The sequence below is a fragment of the Ochotona princeps genome, chromosome 23 (assembly GCF_030435755.1).
Source record: "Ochotona princeps isolate mOchPri1 chromosome 23, mOchPri1.hap1, whole genome shotgun sequence".
In the NCBI taxonomy this organism is placed as follows: domain Eukaryota; kingdom Metazoa; phylum Chordata; class Mammalia; order Lagomorpha; family Ochotonidae; genus Ochotona; species Ochotona princeps.
In genome coordinates, this window is record NC_080854.1 from 16,996,029 (window position 1) to 17,008,973 (window position 12,945).

Here is a 12,945-nt window from a genome sequence, read left to right on the forward strand (position 1 = left end):
TTGTTCCTAGGATGGACATACCACCGTGCTGACTCCATCACACCTGTATTTCGGAACCTGAACTCTGTCATACTGAGCACACTGCAGCAGGCTCTTTGCCATCAGTTTTGTTCTCTTCCTTCTTTCCTTCTTTCCTAGCTTAGCCCCTAAAGTTAAAAAAAAAAATGGAAACTCTCGGGCAAGATAATTTTACTATCTTAATTTTTTTTCTTATAGCCATTGAAAGCTTACATCTTATAATAACTTCAGATTCTGACTTGAAACCAATGCAGGATTACATACTCTAGGGCTGAGCTCGGGCTGATTCAAATAGTCTTTCGCTGCAGGGATAATTAACTCTCAACAGGAAAATTTTCTCATAGCTATTACAAGAATTCTTAGAGTTGAAATAAATTTCCTTTGGCTACAATCAAGGTCTTCAGTTTGAATCTGTAATATCAAAGTGATCTTTTTGATTTATCTCTGCCAGTTTTTACTGCTAAGCATTTATATGTATTTGGTTTTATCTGAATTGAGATCCTCATATCTGGGTTTTTAATATTGTCCTCTGCTAACTAGATCCCCATACTTCAATTGTGAGTTCAAAACAACCTTGTAAAACTTAATAGATGCCATTTATGTGTACCAAGTCTTGCCTCTAATTTTATAAAATTCTTTTTTCCAATGGCATCATTCATATAAAACAAATGTGTTTGTTCTAAGATTTTTTTCTTCTCCACATTTGTGGTAACTATTCATTGCTACTTATTAATATTATAATATAGAAAGTGCACTTTACTGAACAATAGTGCGGCTATTGTGGCTGGAAAAACATGAGATTTTGCTTAAAAGGAGTTAGCAATGAAGGCGTAGACACATTTTGAACTACATGAGCTGCCCACAAAATATTTCTGATATTTGACCCTGTTTTTCCTTTTGTTAAGCAGAATTCAAGGACATGAATGTCAACCACTGCTGACATAAACTCCTAGACTTAGTTTACTGAGTTCTTCCTTTTCCCATTTCCCGGTTGACACTACTCCTCCAACGTATGAGACCATGATCTGATACAAACCTTCAAAGTCAATCTCCTCTCCAGCTCAAAGGTCGTTATGATTGTCTTGAGAAAGTCACAGTAAGTTACATATTCCTTTGTTTTTCTGAAAACACTTTACATGTTAATTACCTTATACACTTAACCTGGCATTTTTTTTCTCTGAAATACATATAATTTGGCCATGAAATTCAAACTCTTACAGCAGTGGTAGTTACGAGGATGTGTGACTACGTCTTCTATCATTTTATAATAAGAGAATTAATCTGTGTCTTTCATTATCTATAAACTTGAAAACTGTTTTTTCTGGATTGACCAGTTCTTAGAAGTAATCCCATGTAATCTTGTTTCCTACAAACAAAATTATTCATACATCCGAGTGCACTGCAGTCCTTCCCCAAAGGTGCTGGTGTCATGTTCTTGCCAAATGAATAGACGCCTCAAATCCAGGCATCCAGCTTCCTGAATGCTGTGTGTGGCCTTTTGGGGGAAACGAACCAGTAGATGGAAGATTTCCTCCTCTTTTTCCCCTTCCTACCTCGCCTCCCTCATTTACTAGAGAAACTAAAGAACTGCTCCTCTATTTTCTCCTATGTTTTACATACGTATGTATCTGTCACAGTTCAAATATTCATAGCCTGGTTTTAACTTTCCCCTATTTGTTGAAATTAGAAGTTTCAAATACATCTGAGATCAAAAAAGAAAAGATTATGAACCATTTATCTTGGCAAGTGACATATCATCTTTAATTTATTAACTGAATTTTAATCAGTTTATTGCTCTAATTAATAAAAAAAAGAGATAGTTTGTAGAAGCAAATTGCAAATCATTAACTGATTAGTTGCTCTACCAATGTAAAGGTTAGCCTTCCAAGCTGTGTAGTTGTCTTCCACATCCCTCCTCCTCCCTCTTCAAAAAGTCCAGTTTTTCACTTTTTCATGATGATTCCTGAGCAGTGATAAATTTCAAATCATTAAGATGTTTGGGTGCCCCAGCCCAGTTACCTACATCTCGGAGCAGCCCAGAGGATTCTATTACAGTCACAGAAGTTCAGTTTATACAATGTTGAAGATCTAATAGGTACTTGGAACAGGTTTTGTGACACGATAGGTAAGCAACTGTTTGGGGTGCCAACAATGCACATGGTTCTGCCTTGGATGGAGGCCTGCCTGTGCTTCTGCTCCAGCTTCCTGGTAATGTCTGCCCTGGGAAGCAGAAGGTGATGGCCCAAGTACTTTGGTCTCCGATACCTACATGGAACATCAGGCTGGAGTTCCTGGACTTGGCTTCAGCCTGGCCCATACATAGTTCTAATGAGCAATTATGGAGAACCAGCAGAAAGAACAGAAATTCTTTCATTTATTCGTTCTCTCTGGGTCTCTCTAATTATCTGCCTTAAAATAAAAATAAGCTTAAAAAGAAAAGACTTATTAATGCTGATACACATTTGTTAATGATTCCAGTTCAAAGCAGCTGGAACTTGGACTAAACATTTGACGCATAGAACAGGGAGGCAGTTTTCTAATTAGTAAGGCAGGTTATTTGCTTTCTCTTGTTCTTAATTGTTTGTTTTTGTATTTCCTTTTCTGTCTAGTAATTTGACTTTGGGTCAAAATGGCATGACTGTGTTGCACCAATGTAACCCTTATCCTTCAACATATTACTATATATAAACTACATATATGTATATATATATATACACACACACACACATATATAAATGTATAAAAAAGAGTGCTTACATATACTCATTGTATAAACCTTCCAAATGTGCTAGTTTTTAAACCATTAAGGACGACTGATTATTCATAGTTATGCCATATAAGAAATCAGATCATCTACAATCAAACTCCTAACTTTCACTTCTTCCAAATAATTACTTCATTCATTACTGAAAATGATTTAAATCATGATTGCTTTAGACAATATCATTTCAAAAATGGGAGAACACAAAATATTTATTTCAGCACCAATCATTAGCCAAACGTTTCCAAAAGGCATACATTTGAAAGCATATAGAATTTTAATTTAAATACAAAATGATGTTTAGGAGGCCAGGATTTTCAGAGTTCATCAGCATTAATCATTTTGCCTTGTTTGCTTTATCAGGAACATTTTATCCACTACATATTCCCTTCCCCTGCCTCTGCTTGAATAAGGGATCAAACAGACACTGGATTTTAATGAGCGTAAGAATATCTCAGCTCACTGAATTTGGAAGCATTCATTTGCAAGGTCCTGTTTTAACTTCAGGAACATGCTTTTTTTCCTAACACTCTATAGTATAATATACGACTCCTGCTTGATGTTCATTTGCCAAACAACTCTATTAATTACCAGCAACCAGACTTCACTTCCTTGTGATATTTTGTGCACCTGGTTTGCAGACGGGACATGGTAACAGAAACCAACAGAGCACACCCAGACCGCAGCACAGGCCAGAATACTGGCCACTCTCAACCGATTTTATGAGTCTGTGGAAAACAGGAGTTTGGATTTTGACCAGTTGTAGTTACTGTTCACTGTTTCACTGTTTCTCTACTCAATACCAATGTTGTTCTGTGCAGAGTCAGAACAAGTGAAGTTTTCTCAGGATGTTGATCATGTCATCATGTATTTGCGGTTTTATTCAAATAATTATGGATTCATGGGTTGAAATAGACACCGCAGAATCTGACACCTCCCAACCATTTGGAGCCCTGTCACTGCCTTTGCCTATTAACTGGCATGATATCTTTCTAGTAATAATTTCACAATAAAGCCCAAGGGTTCCTCAGAAAATAAAACAATACAGTGCCTTAACATGCTGAATTCTTATTTATTATCTATGGTTCTATTTAGTTTAAGGAGTTGAACTTTTTATTTCAAGTAAGTCTTACAATGTATTCTGTGCATATAGTGTGGGTTACACTAAATATTAAATATTTGGGAGGGAAAGATGCCTGTTTTTCTTAAATCAAACTCTTCATTCCCATTCTTCTCATATCAATATATGTTACAATGCTCAAGGGAGATTTCTGAGAAAGACATAGCCACAGCAGCCCCTTTTAAGTCTTAAGTATATGAAATCTCTCGCTTAAACCCTTCGGGTAAAAGTGTCTGTTCCTAATGAACTATGCCAAGGAAGGGCCTCCAGCATGTAAGGATAAGTGTGAATTAAAAAAAGTAGAGAACATCCCTATATTGTAACCCACCCATAACCTAGAGATACACACACAGATGGAAGCAAGCACACACTTCCTCAGAACTCCCCCACACTGCTGACTTACACTTCATAATTACTAGTCCACATCAGCTACAGTAAAAATGTAAAAAGAAAAATCCTTGTGCCAATTTAAGTATTCCAGGTTAAAATTCAAAAATAAATGACTCTTGGATTTCCTTACTTCCTTGGATCCTTGGAATCTAAACTGAAAGAGTTTGGGGATCAGGAAATCATCCCAAGACTGCCTTCAGGGTTCCAGGAACGGCTGTAAACCTCCCCAATTCATAAGACACTACTTGGCCCTAATTTATTTTACTTTCCATAAGATCATAAACAAAATGGAATAAGAATATTAGGCATAAAAGATGCTGTGGGTGAGGGCACAGCGGGGCATGACAGCACTATTTAAAGTCAAAGAAAGCAACAACCTAATCTTTTTTCATTCTTATAGATATAGCCACTTCATTTAAAACAGTTTGACACAACCAAGATTTAAGACTCCAAGATTTAAGATCTATAGAGATAGGAATGTTGCTAGTCTATGCACCAAACTCAAATCCATAGTTTTCCTCTATTATTGATTTCACCATTTAAGAAATAATTGGAATTTTTCCTTTCAGAGAATATACTTAGATAGGAATGTCAAGAGTTTTGCTTACTTTATCTTTTCATCTTTGTCTTTTGGGCAATTATTCCCAGACCATATTGTGGTTTCCTGCAAAAAAAAAAAATTATACCCTTAAGCACAGCAGCCTCACATTCACTGCAGGCTCAGAACAATAAAAGTCAACAGCAGGAGAAAATATGTTTTATATGCTCAGTTAAATTTACACAGAACTGGAAAATATTAGCAAATGGCACTTTAAATTAGGTTACTGTGGTTTCTTTAATATACCTAAAAATTGCTGATGTGAGCAAAGATTACTAATTTATAAAATTATTTGGAGATACAATAACTTTCTGTAATTATTTAAAGCAAATAAGAACATCTGTATTTATTATTTAAAAATCACTTCCATACGCAACTTTATAACATTATCTTTTAAAACTTTCTAAACTTGTCTTCAAATGTAAAATGAAACAAAATTGATTTTACTTGAGATATATAAAACATAAATAAACTAGGTGTGGGTAATTCTCTACAAGTTTGAATTGATACTTGTATCTGTTTTGTGTCCTTCAGTTCAAAAATGTCTCCATTTTTGGTACAACATCCATGCATTAGCTCAGCATTTCTATGTGACATTTTGCTTCAAAAATTGACTCCTGAAAACAACAGTTATTATCTCACAGCTTCCATGGGTTAGAGATTCTGGAGTGACTTGGCTGAAGGGTTCTGGCTCGTATTCTCTCCCGGATGCCATTCAAAATGTCAACCAGGGCCAGCTGCTGTCACCAAGGGCTTGGCGATGCCTGCATGATCTGCTTCCTGCATTTCTTCCTCTCACACCTACTCCCCCAAAACACCTCAGCTCCTCCCAGGCAGGAAGCCTCAGGTTCTCACCATTGCAGCATTGCCAGGTCATTGAACATGACCTCTGACTTCCCCAAAGTCAAGTAGCCGTAGAAGAGCCAGGAAGGAGATACCCCAGTGGCTTTTATCATCTGGTTTCAGAAACCACAATCAATTTTTTTTCTAATATGCTATCAGTTATGCAAGTTATTAGTCAACACGGCAGGAGACTACAGAGATCATTCGGTTGTGCTACAGGAGAGAAGAAAACTGTAACAGAATGGATCCCACTAAGAGTGAAAGAATTTCAGAGCAGAGAAGTTACACATGTTCTCATGAGGCACTATTGCTTAGCATACTGCACACTTTTCTGTCAAAAATTGCTCACACATAAACTGAAGCTCAAATGGAAGGGCTGAAATCATGTGACATCCACTTGTCCTCTGTTCATTTAATTTTAATTTCTCTAACAAATTTCCATATTTCAATAATAGGAATCTCATCATGATTGCTAATTAGATCACCTACTCGTTCTAACTACTAAGGAGACACCGAATAATGTGTGAAAGGAACCCTTTGAAATTTTACAGAGATTAAGTTGAATTGATACATTACATGTGAATTCTAAATTAACAATGCTGGTGTCAAACCATCTGTGGCATTACGTACCTAAGATTTGTAATCCGCAATCTTTCGTGCATTTAAAAACAGATTCTCTGCGTTTAGCTATACTTACAATGCCATATGCACATGTATAGCAGAATGTTAAACTTGCAACTATTACTCAAGGACTATACTAACGTAATGATAGGATGAAAATTCTGGGAGTAGAAAGTTTGAAGGGAGAAAGGGGAGAAGGGGAGAATCCCTACACCTACAAAACTATATCATGGAAAATAATTAAAATGATTTAATAAAGAAATAAATAAAATCTCTGAACCAGGCATTTGGCTGGTGTGGCAGTTAAAGATGTCCTTTGGGAAGCCCATCTCCATATGGAAATGCGTGAGCAAGTCCTGACTCTTCTGCTTCCCATCCAGCTTCCTTCTGATGCGCACCAGGGGAGGCCGTGGTGATGGCTCAGACACTCGGTCCATCCACCTATGCAGAAACCCAGACTGATTTCTGGAGTCTTGGTTTCAACCTGGCTCAGACTTAGTCATTACAGGCATTTGGGGAATAAATCAACACCTAGAGGTCCTCTCTAGTTTCTGCCTTTCAAATACAATAAATAAACAGAAATTCGCCTTAAAATTCTAATGAATCTCAAGAACAACTACGGAACCTATAATACTAAATTGCCTTTATTAAAATCATTAATTTGTAAATATTATCAAATATGATGCATTCATGTACAAACAATATTGCCAGGCACTCTATGGACAATTACTGAACTGTTCATTCTTTTGCAATTTTCTTGTGACTTAAAAGGCCAGAGAAAAAAAGTAATGCAATGTTACCTTGAGCATTTGTAGTAGCAGGCTAAATAAATGTGTGGCGTTAACCTTGCAGCAATCAAGGATGTGGCTCGAAATATAGAGGTGGAATAAATTCAAGAGCCAAGCAGCTCTACACATCTGTGATTCTACTGACCACATTAGAGTAGTGGTTTCACAAACAGTGCACTTTCAATCTTTTGAAGTACTTCCACATATTTTCCAGTTCCCATTTCGCATCCTTACAATAGTCTTAGAATGTGTAGCAGAGGTATAATTCCATCTGTTTCTTTAGCTGGAGTTATAGTTATAGACTCCCACAAGGTACATGAGGAGGATTTTGTTAGAGGACAGAGCAATGGAACACAGTGCTTTAAATTCAAGTCTAGTTTTGTCTCCCCTATCCCAGTGCTCAAAGAATTTGAATACAAATCATTGGGAATCTTTTCACCTGTCGCTGCAGATACAGATGTTCTAGGTCTAGTGTAGTAGAGTTCTAGTACAAAGCCTTTTTAACAAGCTCTCAGACAATATCTGTGCTGCTGCTGTATGTCCTAAACCTGAGCACATCTATTACAATCATTTCCCAATTCAGTGACTCGATGCTAGTTGTGTTTTTACATACAGATTAAAGATCTTCAGGGATTTAATGAATCTGAGAAAGAGAACTGTATAGTTTTTCAGGAATGATTTTGACTGATAATTAAGGCTGAAAATATTTGCAGTGGGAAGTCATAATACTTTGCAATGTAGATTTTAACATTTAAAGTGAAAATTCTTCACTGGGACTATATTGACCCTAGTTACATACTGACTCACTCAAAGGGAACTGCTTGTAGAACACTGAAACTGATTTTTTTTCTAAGTTTTGGTCCTCATCTTTTGATTTCAAGCTTTTTATTTCTTTAGTTCTTACAGTACAAAACATTCTAGCACTCCATAATGCCATGCAATGTCAGTTTCACCCATTTTTGTTTAAAGTAACATCTCTATTTTCTTTGATCTTTTAATATGACTGTGCTTCTTGGAGCATATATTCTCAGGTGTAATTTGCATTGAAAGGCACATTTTAGAGCCCTGTACAGAGATAATGAAAAAGTGTTCAAGACATAAAGTTGTTTCAAGAACTAAACTGTAGAAAGGGGAGAAAGGCTAACATCCGAATTACAGAGATGGCAATCTTACTGCCACACTTAAGCTACCCAAGTGAGCCCTTGACAGGGCTTGAGATAAGAGCAAGCACTGACAGCTGGTATTATGGGTGCTGTACCATGCTGGTCTTACAGTGGTCTGTAGGCATTGATAACCCAGCAAAAATCTACCAGATTTTTCTACTGTCTGAGCTGAAGGACAGGATAAGAACATCCTAAGGTTACACACAGCTTTCTTTGAAAGAGTGACCTTCACTTTCACTTTGTTGAACTAGATGTCATCTCATCTCCGGTTTAACCCATAATTTACTCATTAGACAAAAGCAAACAAAGGTGATGGCCACAAGGCGAAGCTGAAAGTTTAAACCAATGGATTTTTCAGTTCTTTTCTCCTAATAACTCCCATGTACTTCTCCCAATCTTTTTCCTCAGGTACTGCTTTTTGTCTTAATGTAGTAAGGCTGTCAAAAAAAACCTTTGAATTTATAATTACTTATTTTAATATCACAGTAATTGTGTCATGCTAAAGAAATACTTTACAGTTCCATTTATTGGGTAGTTAAATTTAAACAACTTAAATCTTCATAATTTAGTGAGTACTGAACACAGTACAACTTCTCAAACTTTGGAATCAGATGGGACGTTGTTACCTACATTTTCTCTTTAGTTTCTGTGTAGTGTCTGCTTTTAATTATAGAAAACCCAGCTTCATAAAGCTATAATAACTAGAACACAGAAATCTAATGTTAAAAACAACTGTTCCTGTAGTATCCATAAGCTGTTTCAATAAGTCCTTTGAAAATGTAAAATAGTGATGTTCTTTTACCTCAACTGTGGCATCCCAAAACTCTTCAGAGTAAATTTGGAAATCTTGGTTTTTTCTTCAGTTTAGAAGCCCAAATTCCAAAGTGCTAGAGGTCAAGTCTCCCGCCTATAGCTTATTGAGTATGTCTCTTAAATATTGTGGACTTCAAATCCCTTATACTAAAAAATGCATTAGTAATAACTTTTGACTAAGAAGGAAAACATACTAGTTTGAAAATAGAAAATAATATAGTGATGAAAGATATTAAATATCTGCTTAAAAGTGAGTTGGTCCAGAACAGCAGATTTCAAACTTTTGTATCATTAATATAGAATATCCTCCTCAAGAGAAACATCAGCAAGAGGCAAAACACATTCATTAGATGAAGTCACAGATACAAAGATATTCCATTTGAAAAACACAGATTGTTCACTTTCTTTATTCAGCCCTATGTGCAATGATGGTTTCCTGCAGTTCTTCAGCTTAGATTTGTCTCTACTACCTCAGGTTGCTCTTTTGAGCTCTTCTAACCTTTAGTTATTTCTCCATATTCAATTTCCTACACTTCACTTTCTGTCATTGATTTTACTGTCGTGGCTGCATCTTTATTGATACTGAGGTAGGGATGACCTAGACCCTCGCTTCTGGGTCCCAGGTTTCCTAAATGGCCACATAGGCACATTCACTTACTGAAGAGGTATACCACCTTGCACAAGGCATAGAATACTCGTGAGCTCCATTTTCCCTACTGAGAGCCAGGTGCAAACTTACCTTTCATGAAATATGAAAAAATATTTTTGATCATTTCAACCGTCACACTGACCTATTATTGTTTACATCCCAAGCTTTTGAACATTGTGATTAAACATATATATATATATATATATATATATATATATATATATATATATATGAAAGATAATAGAAATAGACAGGGGGAGGGATAGAGGGAGAGAGAGAGAGAGATGGGGAAGGAGGAACAGAGGGAGACAAGGAAAAAGGGACAGACAGGAAGAGAAGACAGAACAGAGTTATAAACAAACAAAAAAAAAAGAAAAAAACCAAAAACCCTTCACTCCTATAGTCCAGGCCTATCTAACTTTGAAAGTAGCAAATTCCAAACGGCTATTTTTAAACAGCAAGATTAAATGAAAATTAACAGACTTTTGTCAGTTGTAGTTATAACACATCCTGCTTATAGTACTGACTCATGCTGTTTCTGTTCAGGTCTTGGTATTTATGTTAAACAACCCACACTGGTATTGTACTCATTCTTTCTTATACTGTGGTTTCAGCACTTTCAGAGTGGTTTTTGGCAGTTCTAATACAAATCTTAAGTTCATGTACTCAAAGATAATTACCTTTGGTTGCAAGGAGGATGCACATATATGACAGAAGATAGAATTAGGCAATTATGGTTTAAGAATTGCTGCCCCAAATAGAAAAGTTGAAACATACATGTTTACAAATAATTGTGGCCTCATATGTGTATTTTAGGTTTTGTGTTTCCTCAATTAAAAAAACAACGAGGCTTCACTTTCTGAGTGACTGTAAAATAAGCTCCATCTGGTAAAAGGAAGACATCTGGGTCAATGTCATTGCAGCACAATCTGACCCATGGCTGACAGTATCAGTTAAGCAGATTATCACATGACTTAATATACTGCATTCTGGGTACTTCTTTACTAATCAGCCTGACCCCACATCTATACAAACATAGAGAGAGTAGGATTGAGTCTCCTTCATCATATATTCGCACCAACAACACAGTACCTGACAGGTGCAGAGTTTTCAACACACATGAAATGAATTAATGAAGAAACGTAAGTTGGGTTGGTGTCAGCCTCTGCACTTTTGAACAATGTCACCCTTTAATCCCTTCCTTTACTTAAAGTAAGAAACTTAAAGTTCCTTTCAGCCAATTATATTTACTATGTATGGAAGCAAAATACTCAAGTCATAAGACAGAAATAAATGTGATAGGTGACCAGACCCTAGAGAATGTGAAAGGTCTCTATAAAACATTAAGGAAACAGAGAGGAGACATGAAAAATGGAAAAAATATCTAGCTACTAATTAGAAAAAATAGTATCATAAAATCTCCATACTATGCAAAATAATTTACAGATTCAGTGCAAGCCCAACCAAAATGCCACAGGCATTCCTCTCAGATCTGGGGGGAAAAAAGACCTTAAAATTTATTTGGAAACACAAGAGACCCTAAATAGGAGTCCTAAATAATAAAATTAAAGTGGAAGCATTACAGTACCTGATTTCAAGACATACTATAGTTCAACTATAATCGTTATAATCAAAACAGTTGATACTAACACAAGAATATCAATGGAATAGACTAGAGGTCCCATAACTTAATTCTTAGATCTACCACCAACTAATCTCTGACAAATTAGCTCAAATAACTCCCTGCAGAAAGAACAGTGTGTTCAACAGTGGTGTTGAGACAGTTGGATCTCTGCAAGCAGATACATGAAGCAAGATCCCAACTATACACCCTAAACAATAATCTACTTGCAATGGATCAAGGATCTAAACTTGAAATCCTCAGATCACCGGAGGAAAGCATAGGGAAACACCCTAAGATTCTGGCCTAGACAGTATCTCTCCTAAGGGCTAAGACAGAGTCCTCAAAATCTATTTTCCCTACACCTTCACTATGCGGCCTTATCAAATCTGAACGTTTTACATTTTCCCCAAATTCTTTGCTTTTGAAGAAATACTGCATTAAGACTCAATATTGGTTCCCGTGATCATGACCCTGTTTCCTCCCTTCCATCCTCACAGACATCCATTACAGTTTACTGTTAATTCTTCTCATGTATCAGGTTTATCACTCTTGGTAAAAAATGTACCACTAATTATTATTTTTATGATACCCACATTATAATTATGTAGTCTTAATTCCTGCTTTAATCTATAGATAAATATTTTTCAGATTTATTTATTTTTATTATAAAGTCAGATATACAGAGATGAGAAAAAACAGAATGGAAGAATCTTCCATCCAATGATTCACTCCCCAAGAGGCAGCAACAGTTGGAGCTGAGACAATCTGAAGCCAGGAGCCTGGAGCTTCTTCTGGGTCTCCCACAGAGTTGCAGGGTCTCAAAGCTTTTTGCCACTCTCAACTGTTTTCCCAGGCCACAAGCATGGAGCTGGATAGGAAGTGGGACCGCCAGGACACAAACCAGCACGTAGGATCCAGGCGTGTGCAAGGTGAGGACTTCAGCCACTAGGCTACCGCACTGGGCCCCACTAGTTTATTTTTACATTGATATATGCTAAGATTTATTTCCTTTAACCAACTTTCATGAACCTATTTATTATCACTGTTCTACAACTGCCTATAACCTTTTCTTCAAAGTGATATTTCCAAACAATTGTGGCACACTGAAAAAGGAGACATTCTCTGTGGTAAACTATTTTGGCTAGAACTAGGTAGAGGAAATTTAATGTGTGTGTGCGTTCCAGAGACACTGAGTTCCCAGAAATATTACTGTTAACATGTTCACTCTGACCTATTTCTAAACTAGAAAACAAAGGGAGAAAAGAACTACCTAAATGAGGCGGGGTCCTTGTGTGTTACGGGCTTCAGAGGCCTTCTTCACACAACACTCAGAAACCCAAGACTTCTCTCTTTAGCAGTGTCTTTAACTTCACTCACAGACAGACCTAACGTGTAGAGGGACCCTCTGAGACGTGCCTCCAAAGCATTCATCTCTGGTCTGAATTTCTCTGTGTTGCCTACCCAGGATCCTACAACCGTCTCCGGGTTACCGCTTCTCTGGAAGCAAACATAGGTGCACGCCTCCACCTCAGAACGGCATGAGCCACCCTCAGTGCC

General features: G+C 36.8%; 1 long non-coding RNA gene across 1 annotated transcript in view; it reads right to left on the reverse strand.

Annotated features, from left to right (window-relative positions):
- The window catches only part of LOC131483102 (uncharacterized), a 360,023-nt gene that overhangs the window by 257,135 nt on the left and 89,943 nt on the right, over nucleotides 1-12,945 (reverse strand). Inside the window, exon 2 of the long non-coding RNA XR_009247515.1 lies at nucleotides 4,898-4,953. This is a non-coding gene — a long non-coding RNA (uncharacterized LOC131483102). The remainder of the gene's footprint in view (nucleotides 1-4,897; nucleotides 4,954-12,945) is intronic.